Source organism: Cervus canadensis, chromosome 4, assembly GCF_019320065.1.
Source record: "Cervus canadensis isolate Bull #8, Minnesota chromosome 4, ASM1932006v1, whole genome shotgun sequence".
Taxonomy (NCBI): domain Eukaryota; kingdom Metazoa; phylum Chordata; class Mammalia; order Artiodactyla; family Cervidae; genus Cervus; species Cervus canadensis.
The window spans coordinates 92531440-92555303 of NC_057389.1; the positions used below are offsets into that span (position 1 = coordinate 92531440).

The 23864-nt window shown below is 49.2% G+C and overlaps 1 protein-coding gene and 2 non-coding genes across 4 annotated transcripts in view; 1 reads left to right on the forward strand and 2 right to left on the reverse strand.

The window, feature by feature from the left end:
- OLFM2 (olfactomedin 2) overlaps positions 1–23864 on the forward strand; it is a 73623-nt gene that overhangs the window by 41659 nt on the left and 8100 nt on the right. The gene's annotated exons all lie outside the window — the stretch shown is intronic.
- LOC122441120 lies at positions 1713–1847 on the reverse strand. Its single transcript, XR_006269258.1, has one exon. It is a non-coding gene; the product is annotated as a small nucleolar RNA SNORA70 (small nucleolar RNA).
- Positions 21492–21626, reverse strand: LOC122441121. The gene has a single exon (XR_006269259.1). It is a non-coding gene; the product is annotated as a small nucleolar RNA SNORA70 (small nucleolar RNA).

Sequence of the window (23864 nt, forward strand, 5' to 3'; positions counted from 1 at the left end):
TAGGCATTGAGAGATCTCCATATTGGCCGAGAACCTTCCTCATCTCAGCAGCTGCATTGGAAGAGGAGCCCCGAAGGGAGAAGGCAATTCCAGAGAGAGCGCAGTCCTCTCCACCCGGGCGTCCTCTCGTTGCCACCAGGACCCTCTCTTTCCCCTCTCACGGCCCACCCCACTCCTCCTCTGACTACTTGAATATTCCGAGGCAGGAAACTCATGAATATTTATAAGGGCCTGGCAGTGAGGGAGATAAAAAAAAAAAAACATTTGGAATTTATGAACCAGGATCCGTCTATAAATAACAGGCCTGTGACTGGTGGGGCTCTTCTCTCACCCGCCACATTCCTTCCACTTCAGCTCCAGCCCCATCCAAGCCTCCCCGAGCGGTCCCTCCCCCCTTCACACACACACACACGCGCGCACACACACACAGAGCTTGGCTGTGGATGCGTGAATCCTCGTTGGCCTGTGTGCTGTCACACACACACTTTCCCACACAGCTGAGCACACACACATTCCCACCTGTCTGGGATCAGGTCCGCTGCCTCCCTTCCACACACAGACACTCACATGCAAAATTTGCCTGAACATGTCCAGGCAGCCTCCTCTGGTGTCGGCATCCGGACAGATCCAGGCATTCAGGCTCAGACCAGCAGAAACAACTCAGAATCCCATGCAGTCACACATACACCCAAAGAGACCCACCGAGCGTGGCACTTCCGTTGGCGGGTCTCCGTGTCCTCATCTCTGTGGGAAGTTGCTGAGAGTCCCTGCCTCATAGGGTGTTGGGCAAATTTTTTTTTTTTTGGCCATCCCATGTGGCATGTGAGATCTTAGTTCCCTGAGGAGGTATCAAACCCGTGCTCCCTCCATTGGAATCGTAGAGTCTTAATCACTGGACCTCCAGAGAAGTCCTGCTATGCAATTTTTTTTTTTTTTGATAGGAAAGTAGCAGTTATTGGTGGGTATGAGTATGTGGCTCAGTGGTAAAGAATTCACCTGCAGTGCAGGAGACGTGGGTTCCAGCCTGAGATGAGGCTGATCCTGCTTAGTGTCCTCTCCCTGACCTGCCACCTGCAGTGCGTGGAAAAAGAAGGCATTAATGTTACCAGAGGGGCTTCCCTGATGGCTCAGCAGTAAAGAACCTGCCCTCAATGTAGGAGACGCAAGAGATGAGGGTTCAGTCCCTGGGCTAGGAAGATCCCCTGGAGGAGGGCATGGCAACCCGCTCCAGTATTCTTGCCTGGAGAATCCCATGGACAGAGGAACCTGACAGGCATAGGGTCGCAAAGAGTTGGACATGACTGAAGCGATTTAGCACACACTCATGAGTAAGGTGGGGACAGCAGCCAGGCTCTCGTGAGCACAGGGCCCACCATTTGTCCAGAGGGCCATGATTAAGGATGCATTTGACCCCGCAGCCATCTGGAATGAGCCCCTTTTCTGCCACCTTTTTTCTAAGTTCATCCACGTTAAACTTAGTAAATCCTCACTTCTTGGAGATGTAGATCTTCTGGCGGCCAGGGAACTTGAACTTGGCCCTGCGGAGGGCCTCCTTCAAACACTCCTTGTTCTGCAGCTCGGTGCGGGGGACATTATGACCTGCCCAGTGTGGACCCTGGCCACTGTGCCCTGGGGCTTTCAAAGGCATTTCACACCCCTGTCTGGAGGCTAGACTGGGGCTAGCATGCCATTCATGAATGTCTACTGGAAAGGACTGTCTCCAAGGTCCCTTAGGGCAACCTGTATAGACAACAGGATGCCTACACTACCAAGGGGGCTGCTGTTTGCAGCCCTTGCACACTGGGCCCCTACGGGGAAAAGGGCACAGCTGGATTAATTGGCAACAAATATGCACATTTTTTAAAGTAACCAATGAATACCTGTGGTATGCAAGGTACTATCCTAGGCACTTGGTGATACCGCAGTGAACAAAAACAGGTGAAGACCGCTGCCTGACATTCCAGAAAAGAAGGATAACACGCAAAATTAATGCGTAAATGATGTAGTGTGTTGGAAGCTGATAAAGCAAAGAAGGAAATGAGTGGTGCTGAAACATTTGTTGTTCTGACAGGGGTGAGGTGGGGGGACCGTCAAGGAGGTCTCTTGAAAGAATGACATTAAATAAAGGAAATGGAAGGACATTTTCCAGGCAGGGGGAATAGTGGTTGCAAAACTTGACGTGGAAGAAGTGTGCCTGGGGTGTTGTAGGAACAGTGAGGGGGCCTGTGAGGCTGGAACAGTGAGTGAGGGGGAGCATAGAGGAGGTGAGGGCAGAGGGGTGACAGGGGCAGATTATGCAAGGCCTTGTGGGCTGTGGGAGAGCTTTGCTATTTACAACTGAGGGTGGGAGTCATAGAGGCTTCTGGTCAGAGGGAGAATATGATCTGACTTATGCTTGTAGGCGGCCTCTAGCTGCTGCAGGGGGGAACGCTCTGTGGGTGGCGAGATGGGATCCAGGGGACCAGGGCAGAGGTGACTACACTATGTCCATCCAAAGAGCAAAAAGTGCACAGATTCTGAGTGTAGAGAAGTAAAAAAATATGGGTTTCCCAGGTGGCGCTAGTGATAAAGAACCTGCCTGCCAATGCAGGAGATGCAAGAGACGAGGGTTCGATCCCTGGGTTGGGAAGATCCCCTGGAGGAGGGCATGACAACCCACTCCAGTATTCTTGCCTGGAGAATCCCATGGGCAGAGGAGCCTGGAGGTCCGGGCTAGAGTCCATAGGGTTGCATAGAGTCAGATATGACTGAAGCCACTTAGCACACACACACGTAAGAGAAAGAGACATTTAAAGTTGTTTCTAAATGAATGCATTCAAAGGATTCGTTCTTTAATTCCAGAAATGTTTATTGCGCACCTACTGGGTGCCAGGCCCCGTTCTGGCTTGCAGATACAGCAACACACAAAGGGATAAGCATCCTTTGGATGCTGCCCTTGGAACGCTGACAGCATCACAGGGGAGACAGACAAGAAACAAGATAAATTTTAATGTAGGGTCAGGGGGCAGTACATTTTATGCAATAAAATGCAGCAGAGCAAGCCTTGGAAAGTGATAAGGGCTGCACATTGTAGGCTGGGTGGACCGGGCAGAATTGGGGATGCATTTTGAAGCGAGAGCTGTTCTCGGGATTAGCTGATGGATGGCATGTGTAGGTAGAAATGACAGAACCTGGTGCCTGGGTGTGAAGATGAGCTTTGAAGGGACACTCACATAAATGCCCTCTCCTGTTGGAATGTTCATCTTAGGTTGGGTTTATGAGAAGCAGAACCCAAGACGGGGGTTTGGAGCACATGACTAATTGTGAGTAGGGGGAGGAGTAAAGAGAAGTGGGACCAGGAAAGGGGACTCAGGTACACTGGCCTGATCCACAAGGATGGGGGGAGCTCTGGAATGTAAATTGCATTGCCGAGGGGTGGGCTTTGGCATCAATCAACCATTGGCTGCTCCTGGGGTTGGAGGAAGCCTCTGAGGCATCTCAGGCATGTGGTAGCTCCCAAAAGCCAAGGGCAGGTCTCCAGAGAAGGTCAGCAGTGCTAGCTCTGAGCTTCCACTCTCAGCATCTGTGGGGCGGGCGTGCCCCATTATAAGAAGATCTGGGCAGAGCCCCAAGAACATCTACACCCCCAGGCTCTAACAAAGAGGGTCACGGGAACACCAGGCATTTATGCCAATCACAGCGCAGATGTCTGACACCAGAACCCGTTCTTAGCTCTCTTGGGATGAAAATCAGGCCAACTTGGCACCGGGGCTCCCCCGACACAGCTGAGATCCTTTCTGGATTCATTAACTGCCGGAGGCTCAGCCCTCCGCTTCCCAGACTTACCTAGGAATTGCAGAAGGGAGCTGTGAGGAAGAGATACAGCCCGGAAGCAGTTCTGAATAGCTCACCTCATTCTCCCACAGTCCTAGAGGAAGGCACTGCCATCACACCCATTTGGCAGATGCAGAAACGGTTGCACAGAGAAGTTGAATCACTTGCCAAGGTCACTTAGCTAGAAACTGGAGGAGCCGGAATTGGAACTCAGGTCTTCATGGTCTGGGATCTTTGTGCTTCTGAGACACATTCAACTGCCTTAGACCCCATGTGTGTTAGTCACTCAGTCTCCAGGCAAGAATACTGGAGTGGATTGCCGTCCCCTTCTTCAGGGGATCTTCCTGACCATGGGATCAAACCCAGGTCTCTTGCACTGCGGGCAGATTCTTTACTATCTGAGCCACCAGGAAAGCCCACCTTATACCACGTGAGTGTGTGCTAAGTCGCTTCAGTCGTGTCCGACTCTTTGCAATCCCAAGGACTATAGCCCGCCAGGCTCCTCTGTCCATAGGATTATCCAGACAGGAATACTAGAGTGGGTTGCCATTTCCTTCTCCAGGGAATCTTCCTGACCCAGGGATCGAACTCATGTATTTGGCATCTCCTGCATTGGCAGGTGGGTTCTTTACCACTAGCGCCTCCTGGGAAGCCCTTAGACCCCATGACCCCTTTGAAACCTGAAACCCCTGCCTTCACCTGAGTAGGGATGGGAAGAAGGGAGGAAATCCCTGAGAGAATAGAACAGAGTGTGTGGAGGGTGGGAGATGAGGAGGTCACCTAGAGGACTCAGAGTAGGTAGGAGGCATTCATTTGTTCATTCATTCATTCATGTCCTGATGATGCCTGCCTATTCTGTCCAGCATGTGCTGGTGTTGGGGCCACAGCGGGAAAGAGCACCTAGTTCTGCCCTTTCAGAGCTCATAGCCTGAAAGAGCACGCAGACACTCACCCAGGCAAGAAAAGCTATGAGATATAAGAACCTCGTAAGAAAGGAAGGGTGGGGACTTTGGAGACACACACAGAGGGGACCTTGACCTATCTGCAGAGATGGGGAGGCTTTTCAGGGGCAGTAATGTTTCAGAGGTGGCCTTCCCAGGTGGCTCAATGGTAAAGAATCTGCCTGCTAATGCAGGGGATTCGGGTTCAATCCCTGAGTCAGGAAGATCCCCTGGAGAAGCAAACAGTAGCCACTCCAGTATTCTTGCCTGGGAAATTCCAGACAGAGGAGCCTGGTGGGCTACAGTCCATGGGGCCAAAAAAGTCAGACTTGACTCAGAGACTAAACAACAATGTTTACTCTGAACCCTGAAGAATGCAGAGAGTTTGGACAGTCCTGGGGTAGCTGGTAGATGGCAGAGTAGAAACACCAGCCTCTCTACAGCGCCACAGAATTTGGTTCGTAATTCCAGCTCTACTACTTAATTTACAGAGCAAGCAGCAGCACTTCAGGGTCTTAAAAATTATTGTACACATGTTTATTGAGCACCTGTGAAGTGAAAGCTGCTCAGTCGTGTCTCTTTGCTACCCCATAGACTGTACAGTCAATGGAATTCTCCAGGCCAGAATACTGGAGTGGGTAGCCTGTTCCCTTCTCCAGGGGATCTTCCCGACCCAGGGATCGAACCCAGGTCTCCCATGTTGCAGGTGGGTTCTTTCCCAGCTGATCGCCACCAGGGAAGCCCAAGAATACTGAAGTGGGTAGCCTATCCCTTCTCTAGGGGATCTTCTCAACTCAGGAATCGAACCAGGGTCTCCTGCACTGCAGGTGGATTCTTTACTCACTGAGCTATGAGGGTTATTGAGCACCTACTATGTGCCAAGTGCTCTTCTAGGCACTGGGAACATGGTCGTGACCAAGACATAAGGTCCTTGTATTTGTACACCTCTTCCCTACGGGGTCATACACCACACCAGCCAACAAATATAGTTTGATCTCTGCTGTGACAAACAAGTGCCAGGCAGAGAGTTGGGGACTGAGAAAGTCTCCTTCCCAGTTAAGAGTCACCTAAGTTTAATGTGGCTGATAAGGGACTAGTCACCAAAATTTACAAACAGCTTAGGATGCTTAACAGCCTCAAAACAAACAGCCCACTCAAAAAATGGGCAGAAGATTTGAACAGACATTTCTCCAAAGAGGACATACAGATGGCCAACAGGCACATGAAAATATGTTCAACATTGCTAGTTATTCGAGAAATGCAAATCAAAACTACAATGAGATATCACCCCACACCAGCCAGAATGGCTATCATCAAAAAATCCATAAAGAACACATGCTGGAGAGGGTGTGAAGAGAGGGGAACCCTCCTTCCCTGTTGGTGGGAATGTAAATTGGTACAGCCACTATGGAGGACAGTATGGAGGTTCCTTATAAAACTGAAAATAGAGCTACCAATGACCCTGCAATCCCATTCCTGGGCATATTCCAGAGAAAAACATGATCTGAAAGGATGCATGCACCTCAGTGTTCACTGCATTGGCTGTTTACAATAGCCAAGACAACCTAAATGTCCATGGGCAGAGGAATGGATAAAGAAGGTGTTGGGGTGTGTGTGTGTGTGTGTGTGTGTGTGTGTGTGTAATGGAATATTACTCAGCCATTAAAAAGAATGAAACAATGCCATTTGCAGCAACACAGATGGGCCTAGAGAGTGTCATACTAAATGAAGTAACTCAGACAAAGGAGAAATATCATGACATCTCTTACATATGGAATCTAAAAAGAAATGGTACAAATGAACTTACTTACAAAACAGAAAGAGGCTCACAGACTTAAAAAATGAGCTTACGGTTGCCAGGGGGAATGGATAGTTAGGGAGTTTGGGAAGGTTATGTACCACTGCTATATTCAAAATGGATAACCAACGGGGACCTATTGTATAGTACATGGAATTCTGCTCACTGTTATGTGCCAGCCTGGATGGGAGGTTTAGGGAAGAATGGATACATGAATATATGTGCTGAGTCCCTGCACTGTTCACCTGAAACTACCACAACATTTTAATCAGTTATACCCCAATACAAAACATGGTATCTGAGGGAAATTGACCCCTGAAAACTACATTTCCCAGGTTCCCTTGCTCACTGGCTTCCTGTTAGATTTGGCCAATGGGAAGCCGTGGTAGGAGTTGTAGGTGGGAGGAAGAGAGAAGTTAGGGGATTTCTGTCCCTGTTTCTTAGCTGCAGGCAGTGATCTCGTGTCTCCTCCTTGGGTCCAGCTCAAGTAACCCCCTTTGCCCTGCCAACCTTGCAGCTTATTACAATTGCTATTCTTCTGATCACTTTACATTCCCCACTTCCCTCATCCAGCCCCCTGGGTCCTTGGCACCCATAGGGTGCCAATAACACTTCCCATATTAAATTTTCTCCATGGAACCATCTAGCATGGCTACCGTCTCCCAACAGGCTGATGGCATGTCAGGTTCTACTACTTTCCTCTCTGACCTTTGACTTAGGACACCCCCTACATCCCACAACTGTTGTGAGATGAAAGGGGATGACCCTAGCAGGGGGTGACCTTCCACACTTCTGTTATTTCTTTTAATATTGTTTTGTTTTCCCTGTGATTACTTTTAGGATTATCTTTAATTTATGGCAAGGGATGTGTGTGTGTATGCTTAGCTGTGTCCTACTCTTTGCAACCCCAAGAACTGTAGCCCACCAGGCTCCTCTATCCAGGGAGTTTTCCAGGCAAGAATATTGGAGTGGGTTGCTGTTTCCTACTTCAGGGGACCTTCTCCACCAAGGGATCGAACCCAAGTCTCTTGCGTCTCCTACAGTGACAGGCAGATTCTTTACCACTTCACCACCTGGGAAGGCCCCTGCCTTTTTAAAATTAATTAATTTGGCTGCACTGGGTTGCAGGATCTTTCATTGCAGCACATGGGCTCTCTAGTTGTGATGCATGCGCTCGGTAATTGCATGGGCTCAATCACTCTTAGTTCTGAGATCAGGGATCAAACCCATGTCCCCTGCATTGCCGTGCAGATTCTTAACCACCGGACCACCAGGGAAGTCTCCTTCCGCAGATCTTTTCACTCGTGGTTTGAAGCTCTGCCACTCACCTCCCCCACAGTCCTAAGAGGTGGGTGCTGCTGTTGGCCCTGTTTTAAAGATGGGAAACTGACGCACTGTGAGGTTCAAATTGCTTGCTGAAGGTCACGTGGCTAGGAGGTGACTCTGGGAATTTCCTCGGACATAGACGTGCATGCATAATGCTGCCCAGGTGACTCTAGTGGTTTACCTCCCTGCCAATGGAGGAGATGCAAGAGACTTGGATTCAGTTCTGGGTTGGGAAGATGCTACAGGGAAGGAAATGGCCACCCACTCCAGTATTCTTGCCTGGAGGAATGACAGAGGAGGAGCCTGGTGGGCTACAGCCCACAGGGTCAAAAAGAGGTGGACATGACTGAAGCGACTTAGCATGCACGCACGCACATGAATGGCACTTGGCAAGGCTGGAGATAATGTTAACCATTCCATATGAGGCCGGATCTCTGGTGAGTGCAGGTGATGCTGAAACTTCACTTTGGACGGACGTGGGAGCCAGCAGCCACAATGCGTGCTGATTGAAGGCCCTTCCGAGACCCGCCACCTGGCAGAACAATCCCCAGGCTCCTGCTGGCTCCTGTCCCAGCCCCGGAGGAGAGGGGGCAAAGGGCCTCTCTATAGCAGCTTTGGCTGGGAGCAGCTGCTTCGTGCTTAGCAGGATCGATTTCCCTTCAAGTGGCCCATTCTCGCTAACAAAGGGCTCCGGTGACCCTGGTGGCCAGCACTGCCTCCTCCCCTTTCTGAGCGGAGGATGTGCCTTGTGGCTCGGGCTGTTTTCTCTGAGATCTATTTCTTTGAAAGCTCTGGAAAACTCCAAAGCAGGGGCTGAGTCAGCCCCGTGATGTGTTCAGTTGAATCTTGCTGGTGGATTTTTCTGCCTCTCTGTCTCACCCTGGCCGATCCACCCTCAGCGATCTTCCTGACCAGACCTTTTCCCTGCTCACACGTGGTTATGGGCTGAACAGTTCTCCCTCTCCTCCATCACCGCAGATTCATATATTTGTTTTGTTTGTGGCTGCGCTGGATCTTTGTGCTGCCGGCTTTCTCTAGTTGCGGTGCTCAGGATTCTCACTGTGGTGACTTCTCTTGTTGTGGAATGCGGGCTCAGTAGCTGCCCCTTGGCATGTGAAACCTTCCTGGACCAGGGATTGAACCTGTGTCCCCTGCATTGGCAGGTAATTTCTTAATCCCTGGGCTACCAAGGAAGTCCCACATCTGTACTGTTCTTAGTGCTGTAGTACAAGTGGGGAAATGGAGGCCCAGAGTGGTTAAGTCATTTGCCCAAGGTCACACAGCTGAGCTGAGAGTGGAACTCAGGCAACCTGGCCGCAGAGTTGGCCCCCTGAATCACCATGCGCTGTTGCCTCACCTTGGCTGGGGGAATTGAATGCCCATCTTTGAAACCCTGGAATATGTATCTCGGGTGTAACCAAATGATCAAAGCTTTGGACGCCAAATTAACTTGCCACCCCCAGAGGCGCCCATGGAGCCTCCGGAAGTCAATTTCAGACAGTGCTGATGCTTCACTGTCCCTGTGAGTTATTAGCCAGCAAACTGTCACCTCCTGACTGCGCTGTCCAGCCTTCAAGGCCTCCCTCCCTTCATCCCTTGCCCAGGAGCCTCATAGCGAATGCTTCCATTTTGTGCCAGGGCGTCCCTGGCTCCTAGCGTGAAATTCCTGAGCCAGCCACGGAAGATCAATTTCCCCCAAGACGACCTTTTCCACGCACTGCTGCATTGATTTCAGGAATCCAACCTCAGCCAATGGGCCCATCCCCCACAGCGGGGGCTGTTGGCAGCAAATTTATGCCCAGGCCAGAAATTGAATTCCTGTAAGTCAGGAGAAGTGTCGGAAAAGCTCACCCAGGCTCATTTTTACTTCTGACAAACTTCAGGCGAGAGATTAAACCTGGCTCGGTGTCTTTCAGCTGCAGGGACCGTGGTTGCGGGGTTGGTGGGGGGGGAGCAAGATGACCTCGACGTGTACATTTTTCTTCCATTCCCTGGCTGCACCTTGGCCTCCCAGAGCTGAGGAATAAAAAAAACAGTGAGACTCCCAATGCCTGCCTGGCTAAAGGGCATTCCCTCTTCTGACTAACTAATGTTAAAAAGGAGCACGCTGTGTGTACCCAGAGGCAGGTCTCTTGATCCCCGTGGCAAATATTGAGCCATTCAGAGGGATGGGAAATAAAACTTCTAATTCATTTCTGGGTTTCCCAGGTGGCTCAGTGGTAAAGAATCTACCTGCCAATGTAGGAGACACAGGTTCGATCCCTGGGTTAGGAAAATCCCTTGGAGAAGGAAATGGCAACCCAGTCCAGAATTGTTGCCTGGGAAACCCCATGGACAGAGTAGGCTGGTGGGTTGCAGTCCATGGGGTCTCAAAAGAGTCAGACACAATTTAGTGACTAAACAGCAACAATAACAATTCATCTCCCTCACCAGCCATGCCACTTTTTCCACTAGGTCCTGAGGCTGCTTCAGCCTCGGCAAACTTCTCAGGGTTCTTCTAATTAAGCTTCCTTGGGCTATGACAGAGAGGACATAAAAATGTGGATAATTCCATAGTTCCCTCACCCCTCCACTCCGCCCCTGCCTGAAGGCTGGGGAGGGAGAGACAGAGAAATCAAATGATAGCACTGGCAAGGAAGAAACCCCCATCTTGCTAGAAAGATCTCTCTCACTTGCCTTTAAAAATGAGACATCTGATGCAGACATAGCCACTTCCCTTTGGTACAAAAGCCCCTAAATATTAAAGAAATGAATCCTTGATGTCTACAAAGAAAGGATCAAAAACGAACCTTTCTGAAAGGAGAAGAGCTTTTATTTCTTTGTGAACTTTTCTAGATCTAGCCTCTGGCAGGAATGCCTGCGGAACATAGAGTGCGGAGGATAAAGAAATAAATGACTGTCATTCATGTGTTCATTCATTCAGGAACTGTCTGTGCAGCAGCTACTGCATGCTAGGCATCAGGCTGGGAGCTAGGGAGACCTCAGGGAGAAATTAGAACCTGGTTCCTGCCCCTTCAAAGCCAGTGGGACCTGCTACAGAATCTCTGATCAGTAGTCCTCAAAACTGCCAAGGTCATGAAAATTGAGGAAAGATGGAGAAACTTGGACAGACCAGAGATTAAGGGGGTGCTACAACTAAATGCAATGTGGGACCTGGATGGGAGTCTGGACCAAAAAAGGGACATGAGTGGAAAAACTGGTGTGTGTGTGCTCAGTCGTGTCCGACTCTTTGTGACCTCATGGACTGTAGCTCGCCAGGCTCCTCTGTCCATGGGATTCTCCAGGCAAGAATACTGGAGTGGGTTGCCGCTTCCTTCTCCAGGGGATCTTCCCAAACCAGGGATCAAACCTGGGTCTCCTGCATCGTAGGCAGATTCTTTGTTGTCTGAGCCACCAGGGTACCCCTGGAAAAACTGGAGGAATCTGAGTAAAGTCTGAAGTTTAATGAGTGATGTGCCTGAACTGGTTTCTTAGTTGTGACCAATGTCCCATGAATACGTAAGAGGTTAGCAACAAGGGAAATTGGGTGAGGGGTGTATGGAAGCCCTCTCTTTACAACTTTTTTGTAAATCCAAAATCCTTCCAATATAAAAAGTTTATTTTTAAGAAGTCAGCAGGAAGGACTTCCCTGGTGATCCAGTGGTTAAGACTCCACTCTTCCAATGCAGAGGGCAAGGGTTTGATCTCTGGTCAGGGAACTAAGAGCCCACATGCCTCACAGTGTGAGTCTGTGCTAAATCGCTTCAGTTGTGTCCGACTCTGCAACCCCATGAACTGTAGCCCGCCAGGCTCCTCTGTCCAAGGAATTCTCCTGGCAAGAATACTGGAGTGGGTTGCCATTCCCTCCTCCAGGCAATCTTCCCAACCCAGGGATAGAATCCATATCTCTTACATCTCCTACACCGGCAGGCAGGTTCTTTACCACTTGTGCCACCTGAGAAGCCTGAATAAAATAAAATAATATATAAAGAGTTAAATAGTCAGCAGGGGACATAAGACAGTTCTAGAACAGTGCTGTTTCCATTTGTTGTGTTTCAGTCACTCAGTCATGTCTGACTCTTTGTGACCCCATGGACTGCAGCACGCCAGGCTTCCCTGTCGATCACCAACTCCTGGAGCTTGCTCAAACTCATGTCCAGTGGGTCGATGATGCCATCCAACCATCTCATCCTCTGTCGCCCTCTTCTCCTCCTGCCCTCAGTCTTTCCCAGCATCAGACTCTTTTCCATGAACTGATATAAAAACTCCCACTGACTGGGCTTTCACAATGTACCACACAGTGTGACTAACTCTTGACATGTACTAATTCATCATTTTGACAAGAATTTTGAGAAGCCTGGCCATTATGATCCCAACTTTTAGATGAGGAAGCAGAGGGGTGAAGAAAGGCACAGAGGGGTTAAGCTACTTGCCCAAGGTCACACAGGAAGAAGTAGATCAGAATTGGGGCTGAAACAGCCTGTACTGATGAACTCTATAGCCGCCTGTTCATGCACAGGTATTTAGTGAGCGGCTAAGGTATCTTAGAGGCTGATAAGAGAGACAGAACTCTTTTAGGGCTTTCAGGGATCTTAATTCAAGCAATTGGTTAGTTTTATTTGTTTATTTTTTTGGCTGCTTGGTATGCAGGATCTTAGTTCCCTGACTAGGGATTGAACCTGTGTACCCTGCATTGGAAGCTCAGAGTCTTAACCACTAGACCACCAGGGATGTCTCTTTCCATCCTGTCTCTCTCTGCTGAGGGCATGCAAATACTTATCTCCAGCCAAACCCTCTCTCTTCCTCGCCCCAACTACCTAACTTGGCATTTCCACGTGGAGGTGGTCAGAGTCCTGTGAACTCCGTCTTTTTTTATTTTTTTGGCTTTGCTAAGTAGCATGCAGGATCTTGGTTCCCAGACCAGGGATCAAACCTGTGCCCCCTGCAGTGGAAGCTCAGAATCTCAACCCCTGGGCCACCAGGGAAGTCACAGGCTGTACCTGTAAAACACAAGAATCTGCCCGTTTTCTGTCTCCATTCCATCTGCCCTGGGGCAAGCCCTCACACCAGAATGACTTTGGGGTAAGCAGCATGTTCAAAGGCCCTGGGGGTGATAAAGAACTCAGGAGGTGCTGGGGATCTGAAAGGAAGATGGTAAGACTCAGGAGACTCAAGTGAGAGTCTGTTTCCTCCCAGAGGGGTCTTCTCAAATGGGGTGTTCTTGAGGGCTGGAGACAGAGAACTTGTCCTCTATCAAAGCAAGCTGGTATGAGGACTGGAGTGGCCCTTGTATGGCAACCTGGATGCAGAGCTCTGCCCATAAACCCTGCTCTTGGGGCTATCCATGAGGATCCGAGGTGATTCCAACAGTCTGGGCCATACTCCAAGGGAATGGGCTGTGTTTGTAAATTTTTGCACAAGGCAAGCCCTCTCACACCTTCCCTGTACCCCAAGGAGGGCAGTCAGTCAGTCACAGAGATCTGTGTCTCTTCTCATCTCTCCCAAGAGAGTCTGTTCCATTCATTATTGGCCCCCATTGGCACTGTAATGGCAGAGCCTAGGATCTAGGAATATGTGTTTGGACTGGGGCCCAGGGGTCACTGGGGGTCTTCTGCCATGGCTTGGGTGGTTTCAGAGGGGAAGAGGTTGTGTGTGCCAGCCTGAATAGCCTCTCAGGGCAAAATGGGTAATCTGCATTGCAAGGATATGAAAGAATAAATGAATCAGGGGCTTCCCTGGTGGCTCAGTGGTAAAGAATCTGCCTGCGAGTATGGGAGATACAGGTTCGATCCCTGATCTGGGAAGATCCTACATGACTTAGAGCAAGTAAGTCCGTGTGCCACAACAACTGAGCCTGTGCTCTAGATCCTGGGAGCCACAACTAATGAAGCCTGCATGTCCCGGAGCCCGTGCTCTGCAAGAAGAGAAGCCACCACGATGAGGAGCCTGCACATCTCAGATAGAGAGTAGCCCCTGCTTGCTGCAACTGTAGAAAAGCCCACAGAGCAACAAAGACCCAGCACAGCCAAACATAAATAAATAAGATTATATTTTAAAAAAAGAATAAATGAATTGGGAATTTCTGCTGGTCCAGTGGTTGAGACTTGGCACTTTCACTGTCGAGGGCTAGGATTCCATCCCTGGTGGGGGAACTAAGATCCCAAAAGCTAAGTGGTGCGGCAAAAAAAAAAAAAGAATGAATGAATGAATGGATTTACAGCCGCCCCCCTCCCCACATCCCATCCCAGCCCCTCCCCCGGCCACAGGCTCTCACTGGCCAGGCCCCAGCTGCTCAGACTGAGGGAGACCCTGGTTCTCCATCTCAGCATGGGTGAGCTGATGTCTTCTTTAAAGCCTGTCAAGCTTATCACTCAGGGGGGATTTGCCCAATACCGCTAGGTTTGACGGGGGCAGCCTGCTATTATCTCAAGCCCTCCAGAGGGACTTAGGACCCGTCACGGCTGAGATGAGGCAGACAAGCATGTCCCTGATCATTCATCATGGCCCTGCTGCCATCCCCAGAGTCAGGGGAGCCTCAGCTGCCTCCGTGCCTGCCTCAGCCAATCTACCATTTAATCTCAGCCAGTCCCTCCCTGCAAGAGATGGAAACCCATCTGGTGGCGGAGGGGAGATGCATGGTGGGTTTGTGAGGATGTTTGCTCTCTGACTCACCAGCCCATCAGCGTCTAGTTACTCAGTATTGATCATGCCAGGGCTGGGGGATTCAGCAACGACCAAAGCAGACAGAGCTCCCTATCTCCAAGATCCTTTCTGTCTGAGAACAAAGGTAGGCTTTGAGCCAGTGGTCACACCCAAGAGGTCCCAATGGCCATTTTTTTTTTTAATTATTATTTTATTTTGAAAGGATATGATTTTATTTATTTATTTTTTGCTGTGCTGGGTCTTCGTTGCTGCTTGGGCAGCTTCGTTGCTGCGTGGGCACACTCTAGTTGCAGCTTCTCACTGCAGTGACTTCTCTTACTGTGGAGCATAGGGCTCGAAGGCTTCAGTAGTTGCCGCTCCTTGGCTCTAGAGCACAGGCTTAGTAGTTGCGGCTCAGGAGTTTAGTTGCTCCGTGGCATGTGGGATAAGATCCCTAATCAGGGATGGAATCTGTGTTTCCCTCATTGGCAGGCGGATTCTTTGCCACTGAGCCGCCAGGGAAGCCCCTAATTCCTTTGTTTTTCTTTTTTCCCCCCATATTTATTTGTTTGGCCTCATTGAGTCTTAGTTGCCCTGAGGTATGTGGGATCTTAGTTCCCCAACCAGGGATCAAAACCAAGTTCCCCGCATTGCAAGATGGATTCTTAACCTCTGGACAGTGAGGGAAGTTTCCCCCAGTGGCCATTGTGATCAGGGCTGGAAGGAGGACAGGGGAGCTGTGGTGTGGTGATGAGGACTGTGCAGCCAGATGGCCTGTGTTCGAACCTCAACTCATCAAAGGCGAATAATGACAGTCCTGTCTCTAAGTGTCGTGGTGAGAACTCCATCAGTTAAAGCATGCAGAGTGCTTAGAACAGTGCTTGACACACACTAAGAAGAACTAGAAGTATTAAGGGGAAAACAAAGGCACAGGATGCCTGAGAGGTGGGTAGCATGGGGAAGGGACAGTGGAGGCTGCTTTTGGAAGAGATATTTATGCCTGAGCCCTAATGGGGAAGGGTTAGCTAGCCATGAGATGGGGCAAGATTAAAAATGGTTTTTTTCTTTTTCAATTTCTTGGCCATGCTGCATGTCATGCGGGTTCTCAGTTCCCCGACCAGTGGTCCAACCCATACCTCCTGCAGTGGAAGCTCGGAGTCCTAACCACTGGAGTGCCAGGGATCTCTCTGGCAAGAGTTCTTTTTAAAAAAATTTTAAATTTATTTTTTAACTGAAGGGTAATTGCCTTACAGAATTGTGTTGGTTTCTGCCAAATATCAACATGAATCAGCCATAGGTATGATTCCCTCCCTCTTGAACCTCCGTCCCACCTCCCTTCCCATCCCACCCCTCTAGGTTGTTACAGAGCTCTGGTTTGAAGCAGGATGTATGGAAAGAGTAACATGGAAACTTCATTACCATATATAAAACAGATAGCCAATAGGAATTTGCTGTATGACTCGGGCAAGTGTTTTGATGGCAGAGGGTCCAGCCAGTGGACTGGTTTTGGGGGAAAAGCGTGATGTGTTCCAGGAAGAGTAAGATGACTGGCAGGGGTCCCCAACCTCCGGGATCTAATGCCTGATGATCTGAGATGGAGCTGATGTAATGACAGAAATAAAGTGCATAGTAAGTGAAGTGTGTTTGAATCATCCTGAAACCATCCCTCCCACCCAGCTTGGTCCGTGGAAAAATTGGCTTCCATGAAACCAAAAATGTTGGGGACCACTAGCCAGAGGATGGGCCACAGAGAACAGGGTCGTGCGAGCCTTGTTGATTGCCTGTTACTAAGAAGCAGGACTCCTTTCCACCAAATTATGTCAAGGAGATGGTCTGGAACCAGAAGCCGGCCAAGTCACGTGGCAAGTAAGATGGAGCAGCATCTCTGTCCCTCTTTGGCAGGATTTGATGCTCTCTTTCTTTATCTCTCTGCCATCCGGCTGTCTGTGAGTCTTCCTCATCTTGCATTCTCAGTCCCAAATCAAATGGACTTTCAGTGACTCTTTTTTTTGGGGGGCTGCACTGGGTCTTTGTTGCTATAAGAGGGCTTCCTCTAGTTGCGGTGAGCAGGGGCTACTCTCTAGTTGAGATGCGCAGGCTTCTCATTGTGGTAGCTTCTCTTACCGTGGTGCACCGGCTCTAGGCGCTCCAGCTTCAGTAGTTGCAACATTCAGGCTCAATAGTTGTCATGCTCGGGCTTAGTTGCTCCTAGTTATGTGGGATCTTCCTGCACCAGGGATTGAACCAGCGCCCCCTGCATTGGCAGGCAGATTCCTACCCACTGTACCACCAGAGAAGTCCCCCTGCTTTTTTTTAGATTTTTTTAAGTGGGCCATTTTTTAAAAGTCTTTATTGAATTTCTTACAATACTGCTTCTGTTTTATATTTGTTTGTTTGCTGTTTGGGCTGAGTGACCTGTGGGATCTTAGCTCACTGACCAGGAATAGAACCGGCACCTCTGCTTTGGAAGGCAGAGTCTTAATCACTGGACCACCAAGGAAGTCCCAGCACCAATTCTTCCTCATCATCTCAGTTCCATGCCTGCATCAAACTCAAACCATTTTGACTTCAGGAAGTCATTGAATTGGCATTAGAGTGTCATGAGGATTATAATAATAACAAAAGCAAACCCTTATGTAGCATTACTATCAATACATGCTGATGACTCTTCTCCTTGCTCACACATATAGTCTTGACTCATTCAAGCTTCCTGGCAACTCCGTGAGGTAGGTACAGTTATCATGTCCATTTTACAGATGAGGACACGGAGGCTCTTAGAGGTGAACCCACTCACACCACAGGGGAGGGGCCACACCAGTACATAAACCCAGACAGTCTGACCCTTGGACCATCTGAGTAGGGAGAAGGAACATCCAGAGAAAAAGACTCATTTCTACCGTAAGGATGTTGTCTGGAAAGATCCTGGTGACATCACATGGGCTCCTTTTTTGGGGAGGACCGTGGGAGAGAGCCTTGCCTGTTCTTAGTACTAAAAATAGTTAAGTTTTCTCCTGAGCATCTGGCATGCTTTTGTTTCAGGACACTGGGAGCCGCATAAATGACCAGCTTTCCCTTTTTGAGTTGGCTGCTAAGGAGCTGGGAGCCAAATTTATGGCCTGACCATATGCTGGTTGTTCAGGTTTTTAAAGGCTGGGTTTTTCTTAGCCTCCCTTCGAGCTCTAGTGTGTCTACTTTTTCTCTTTCTTCTCTTTCCCCCTTGCAAAGACAAAACTTTAAGGGACTGGAAAAAAACTCTTCACGCGAACAGTCCGTGTTTATTGTAGAGAAATTTTGCTTCAAGATACATTTAAAGATGGCGATAAAACTCCCTGCTTGTTCTCAATTTTAATGGATGCATAGTATTTCCCCTGGGCTTCCCTGGTGGCCCATGTGATAAAAGAATCTTCCTGCAATGCAGGAGACCCAGGTTTGATCCCTGGGTTGGAAAGATCGCCTGGAGAAGGCAATGGCTACCCACTCCAGTATTCTTGCCTGAAAAATCTCATAGACAGAGGAGCCTGGTCGGCTACAGTACATGGGGTCGCAAAGAGTCGGACACAACTGAGTGACTAACACGCACACACACAGTATTCCTCCCTGTGGAGTTTTTAGTTTATTTCATCTACTTCTGGTGCACTGGGTCTTCATTGCTGCATATGGGCCTCCTCTAGCTGTGGTCGGTGGGGGCTACCCTCTAGCTGCGGACCTCGGGCTTCTCACTGTGGTGGCGTCTCTTGTTGCAGAACACGGGCTCTAGGCGTGAGGGCTTCGGTAACTGCAGCGCATGGACTTAGTTGCCCCACAGCCTGTGGAGTCTTCCCAGACCAGGGATCGAACCCATGTCCCCTGCACTGGCAGCGCGATTCTTAACTACTGGGTCACCAGGGAAGTTCCGCTGTAGAGTTTATCAATCAGCCTCCCTACTGGCAAAAGGCTGGAGAGGGAAAAAATTCCATTTGTCCAATTTTAGACAGCATTTTAATGAGCATTCTTAGAGCCATCGAGTGCTCGTCCACACCATTTCCCTGGGTTACATTCTTAGTGTGGGATTGACTGGGTTAAACACAAAATGCACACGCCTGAAGGCTTTGGCACTGGATTGACAGCCTACCCTCCAGAAATATCTAATTCCTGCTCTCCTCTTTAATTGGAGCTATCGTGCGGTATTTTACATATCCTTGTAAACCACTTGCGGTCCCCTCCGGAACGAGGCGGGGAACAAATAAATATATGAGCCCCAAGACACTTCTGCTTCCTGATTAAATTATACAGCCTCACATGCAATAATATCTTTGACTCATTAAGAGACAGCCGCTTGCTCTGTTCCTGTTGGCTAAACCCCTGAGAGCCAGCACTTAATGGTTGGCTGCCCCTCCCCCCAGGATTCTCTGGCCATCGCTCTGCTGCCAAAAGAACCAGGAATTGTTTTCTGAACCGACATAGGTGATGGAGCTGTAGGCTGAGCTGATGATCCCAGACCTGACAGCTAGAAAAACTTTCCCTGTGTGTCTCGTCCTTAGTCCTGGACTGGTTACAAAGACTGCTGTTTAATTGGGGCAGTAGCCTGGGTGAAAGCATTTGAAAAATTCTGGCCAGAAAAGACAATTTGAGGAAGAGCTAGTTGAATGCCTGGCTTATGCTCTTAGAGCCCATTAGCAAGAATATTAAACTTGGAACCAACCGCTCAACTAACAGAGTGGCTGTCTTCCTCCAGTGCGTTTGCCACGTTAGAGGTGAGACGGGCTACCAGACCAGAAGTGTCTGTACCAGGAGGGCTCTCACACCTGCTGATGCAAACATTTCTGTTAGTGATGTGCTCAGTCGTGTCTGACTCTTTGCAGCCCCATGGACTGTAGCCTGCCAGGCTCCCCTGTCCATGGAATTTTTTTTTTTTCCTGTCCATGGAATTTTACAGGCAAGAATACTGCAGTGGGTTGCCACTACCTACTCCAGAGGATCTTCCTGACCCAGAGATTGAACCCTCGTCTCTTAAGTCTCCTGCATTAGTAAGCAGGTTCTTTACCACTAGCGCCACCTGGGAAACCCCTTCCATTAGTTATAGGTGTTCTCTATTCCTAGGACTGTGACCTCCAAGAATTTGTGACTTTGGTTGCAACCTCAACCCAGTCTGGGGAACTGGTATTTAGATACTCAGACGCTGAGCCTTCCAGGACATTTCAGCAATTCCTGGGGACCTGAACCTGACTGTGTATTTGAACTTGAACCCCACGGGTGAAACTCAGAATCTCTGCCATGCAGAGATTTGGCAGCCAAACCCCAGGCATTTAATTGTGCTGCTGCAGAAAATACTCCGGCAAGGTGCATCCAACGCAGACAATTACTTTAGGCAAGCCATGAAGGCCTTCTCTCCGTGCCGCTTAAATCTTGCTTCTCTTTTACTATTCAGTATTTCATATGTTGAGAGAAAATGGCTTGTTTGCTTCAAAGGACACGCTACAGAATGTAAGAAAAGGATGTTAATTATGTTGAACCGGGCTGCTTTGTCTCTGCATAAATGAGAATCTTTAGGGGATTCCGTCCAAATTGCTTGGGAACCAGGGCCAGGGGAGCACAGATGGAGGTGTTTGAACTCACATTCTTGATCCTGTTTTTGTTTGTTAAGAAGTGTTTTTGCCATGAAAAAAGGTGAAACTAGTTCTGTGTTCTCTTAGACCCAAGGGGGAAGGCATTCCTCTTCTTTTCTTTTTAAAATGTTTATTTTATATTGGAGTACAGTTGATTTACAATGTTGTGTAACTGTCAGGTGTATGTATAGCAAAATGATTCAGTTATACAAATACATATGTGTGCTGCATGCTTAGTCACTCAGTCGTGTTTGACTCCATGGACTGTAGCTCACCAGGCTCCTCTGCCCATTGACTTTCCCAGGCAAGAATACTAGAGTGGGGTGCCATTTCCTACTCCAGGGGATCTTCCTGACCCAGGGATCAAACCCCTGTCCCTTGTGTCTCCTGCATTGGCAGGCAGATTCTTTACCATTAGCGCCACCTGGGAAGCCCCACGTATACATATAATCTAATCTTTTTCAGATTCTTCTCTGATGTAGGTTATTACAGAATGCTGAATAGAGTTCCCTGTACTATATGGTAGGTCCTTGTTGATTATCTATTTTATATATAGTAGTGTGTATAGTAGTGGGTGTATGTTAATCCCAGCCTCTTAATTTATCTCTGCCCTGGGGTCACTCTTCTATCCTTGAGCCATCCTCCTTTTTTAAAAAAAATTTTTTTTTTCGTTGTTGTTGTTTTATTTATTTACTTACTGCCCATGCAGCATGTGGGATCTTAGTACCCCAACCAGGGGTTGAACCCACACACCCTGCATTGGAAGCCCAGAGTCTTAACCCCTCTGGACCACCAGGGAAGTCCCTTGGGGCATCCTTCTTGTTTTAGACCAGGTGGGCTTCCCTGGTGGCTCAGATGGTAAAGAATCTGTCTGCAATGCAGGAATACCAGGTTCAGTCCCCGGACTGGGAAGATCCCCTGGAGGAGGGCACGGCAACCCATTCCAGTATCCTTGCCTGGAGAATCCCATGGTGGGCTACAGTCCATGGGGTCGCAAAGAGTTGGACACAACTGAAGCAAATTAGCGTGCACACACGAGTTAGGAGGGGACAGTGCCCAGGCTCTCATGAGCGCAGGGCCCAGCATTTGTCCAGGGGGCCACAATGAGGGATGTCTTTGACCCCACAGCCATCTGGGATGAGCCCCTTTTTGTCGCCGTGGTTTCAAATTTATCCGCATTAAACTTAGTAAATCCTCACTTCTTGGAAATGTGGATCTTCTGGTGGCCAGGGAACTTGAACTTGGCCCTGCAGAGGGCCTCAGTCACACGCTCCTTGTTCTGCAGCTTGGTGCGGGGGCACATTATGACCTGACCACTGTGCCCTGGGGCTTTCCAAAGGCACCGTGCATACTTGTCTGGAGCCTAGATTGTAGACAGCATGCCGGTCATGAATGTCCACTGGAAAGGACTGTCTCCAAGATCCCTTAGGGCAACCTGTACAGACAACAGGCCATCTACACTACCGAGGGGGCTGCTGTCTGCAGCCAGTGCACTCTGGGTCCCCATAGGGAAAAGAGCACAGTCAGCTTAATTGACTGCAAACCACCTGGACCATTTCTGCTCGCAAGGGAGGCTGGGAAGGTAAGTGGCTTCATTCCCTCATGGGGGAGATGTAGACTCTCAGAGAGGTGGTGGTTGTTGTTCAGTCACTCCGTCGTGTCCAACTCTTTGCGACCCCATGGACTGCAGCACGCCAGGCTTCCCTGCCCTTCACCATCTCCCAGAGTTTTCTCAAACTCATGTCCATTGAGTCAGTGATGCCATCCAACCATCTCATCCTCTGTCACCCCCTTCTCTTCCTGCCCTCAATCTTTCATCAGGGTCTTTTGCAGTGAGCCGGCTCTTCGTATCAGGTGGCCAAAGTATTGGAGTTTCAGCTTCAGCTTCAATCCTTCCAGTGAATACTCAGGGTTGATTTCCTTTAGGATTGACTGGTTTGATCTCCTTGCTGTCCAAGGGACTCTTCAAGAGTCTTCTCACAGCACCTCGTACAGTGGGGGTTCCCTCAACCTCCAATATGTGTATATAAGGTGCAAGGAGTGACTAATTACAATAGTTTCAGTTGGCATTTATGAATGGTTTGTTTTTCTTATAAATTAGTGGAGGAGTCAAGCTCGTCTGTACAATGATACCACTTGTTCACATTCCAATTAGCTTAAAAAAAAAGACTTTATTGAGTGGGAGAGAAAATAGGTGGGCTAATAGCTGGAATCTCTAGGATTGCTCATAATTCATAGTCTGGCTTTTATCTCTGCTACAGCTCATGGAAATAGCCTCTGCTCAGTGATAAGCAGCAGCTGTGCAAATAGTCCATGGTAGTGGGGCTTTGTTTCTCTGTAAAACACTTGGGGTTTTACTAGACTGTCCTTCCTGTCTGTAGGGATGCATTATGGATAGGACCAGAATCTTCTAGTTTCTTCCCATCTCTTCAGTGTCCACCCATCTGCCCTGGTCTCCCACCCTCGACACCCCCAGTCTGTTCCCCCCACAGCAGCCAGGGGGCGCCTGTGAACACCTGAGTCACGTCCTGTCTACCCTCTGATCAGAACCTTCCGTGGCTCCCACTTCCCTCAGACCAAAAATCAGTCCTCCCCACGGCACATAAGCACTGCCTAGGCTGTCCTGTCTCATCCCTGTCCTCATCTGCCCCCTTCCCACTTTCCCCCTTGTTCCCTCTGTTTTAGCTATAGCCTTCTCCGTGTTTCCCAAACACACCAGGCGTGGTCCTGCCTCAGAGCCTTTGCACTTGCTGTTCTCTTGGCTTGGACCATCTTTCCCTTGATATCACCAAGGCTTCTCCCTCACTTCCTTCACGTCTTTATTCAAATGACACCTTCTCATGAAGGCCTTCCTAGGGCCCCTAAAATTGCAAGCTTCCCAAGTGACTCAGTGGTAAAGAATCCTCCTGCCAAAGCAGGAGACAAGGGGTTCAATCCCTGGATAGGGAAGATCCCCTGGAGAAGGAAATGGCAACCCACTCCATCCAGTATTCTTGCCTGGAGAATCCCATGGATGGAGGAGCCTGGCGGGCTACAGTCCATGGGGTTGCAAGAGTCAGACATGACTTAGCAACTAAGCAGCAACAACATTGTCATTAAAATAAAAAAGATTGGGACTTGTGACTGGCTGGAAGTATGTTCTGGGGAAGCTCAAGGCGGCATGATGTATGCTCCATCCAGTGAGGGCTTGATGCTTTTTGAGCAATGTTTTTCCAATTCCTCCATATATTGATCAGAATTGGAGGGGTGGGCTTTGCTGTGTGGTGCAGCATGTGTCATCTTAGTTCCCGACCCAAGATCGAACCTGAGGCCCTTGCAATGGAAGTGCAAAATCTTAACCACTGGACCACCAGGGATGTCCCACTGGTCAGAATTTGTGTGCCCAAAACGTCCCTTCCTCTCTCCCCTTCTCCTGGCTCACTCATTCCTCCAGTTCAGGTTATGTGTCCCTTCCCTGGGATACCTCCTCTGAGACTCTCAGCCTAGGGAACACCCCTTGTCACGCTCTGCACTTTCTTTGTAGCATCCACTGCAGCATATAGTTCTAAGGGCTTCCGTGGTGGCTCAGACAGTAAAGAATTCACCCGCTATTCAGGAGACCTGGGTTTGATCCTGGGTTGGGGAGATCCCCTGGAGGAGGGCGTGACAACCCACTGCAGTTTTCTTGACTGAGAAATCCCATGGACAAAAGAGCCTGGCAGGCTATAATCCATGGAGTGGCAAAGAGCAGATACGACTGAAGCAACTCAGCATGCGTGCACATAGTTCTGGAAGCATCAG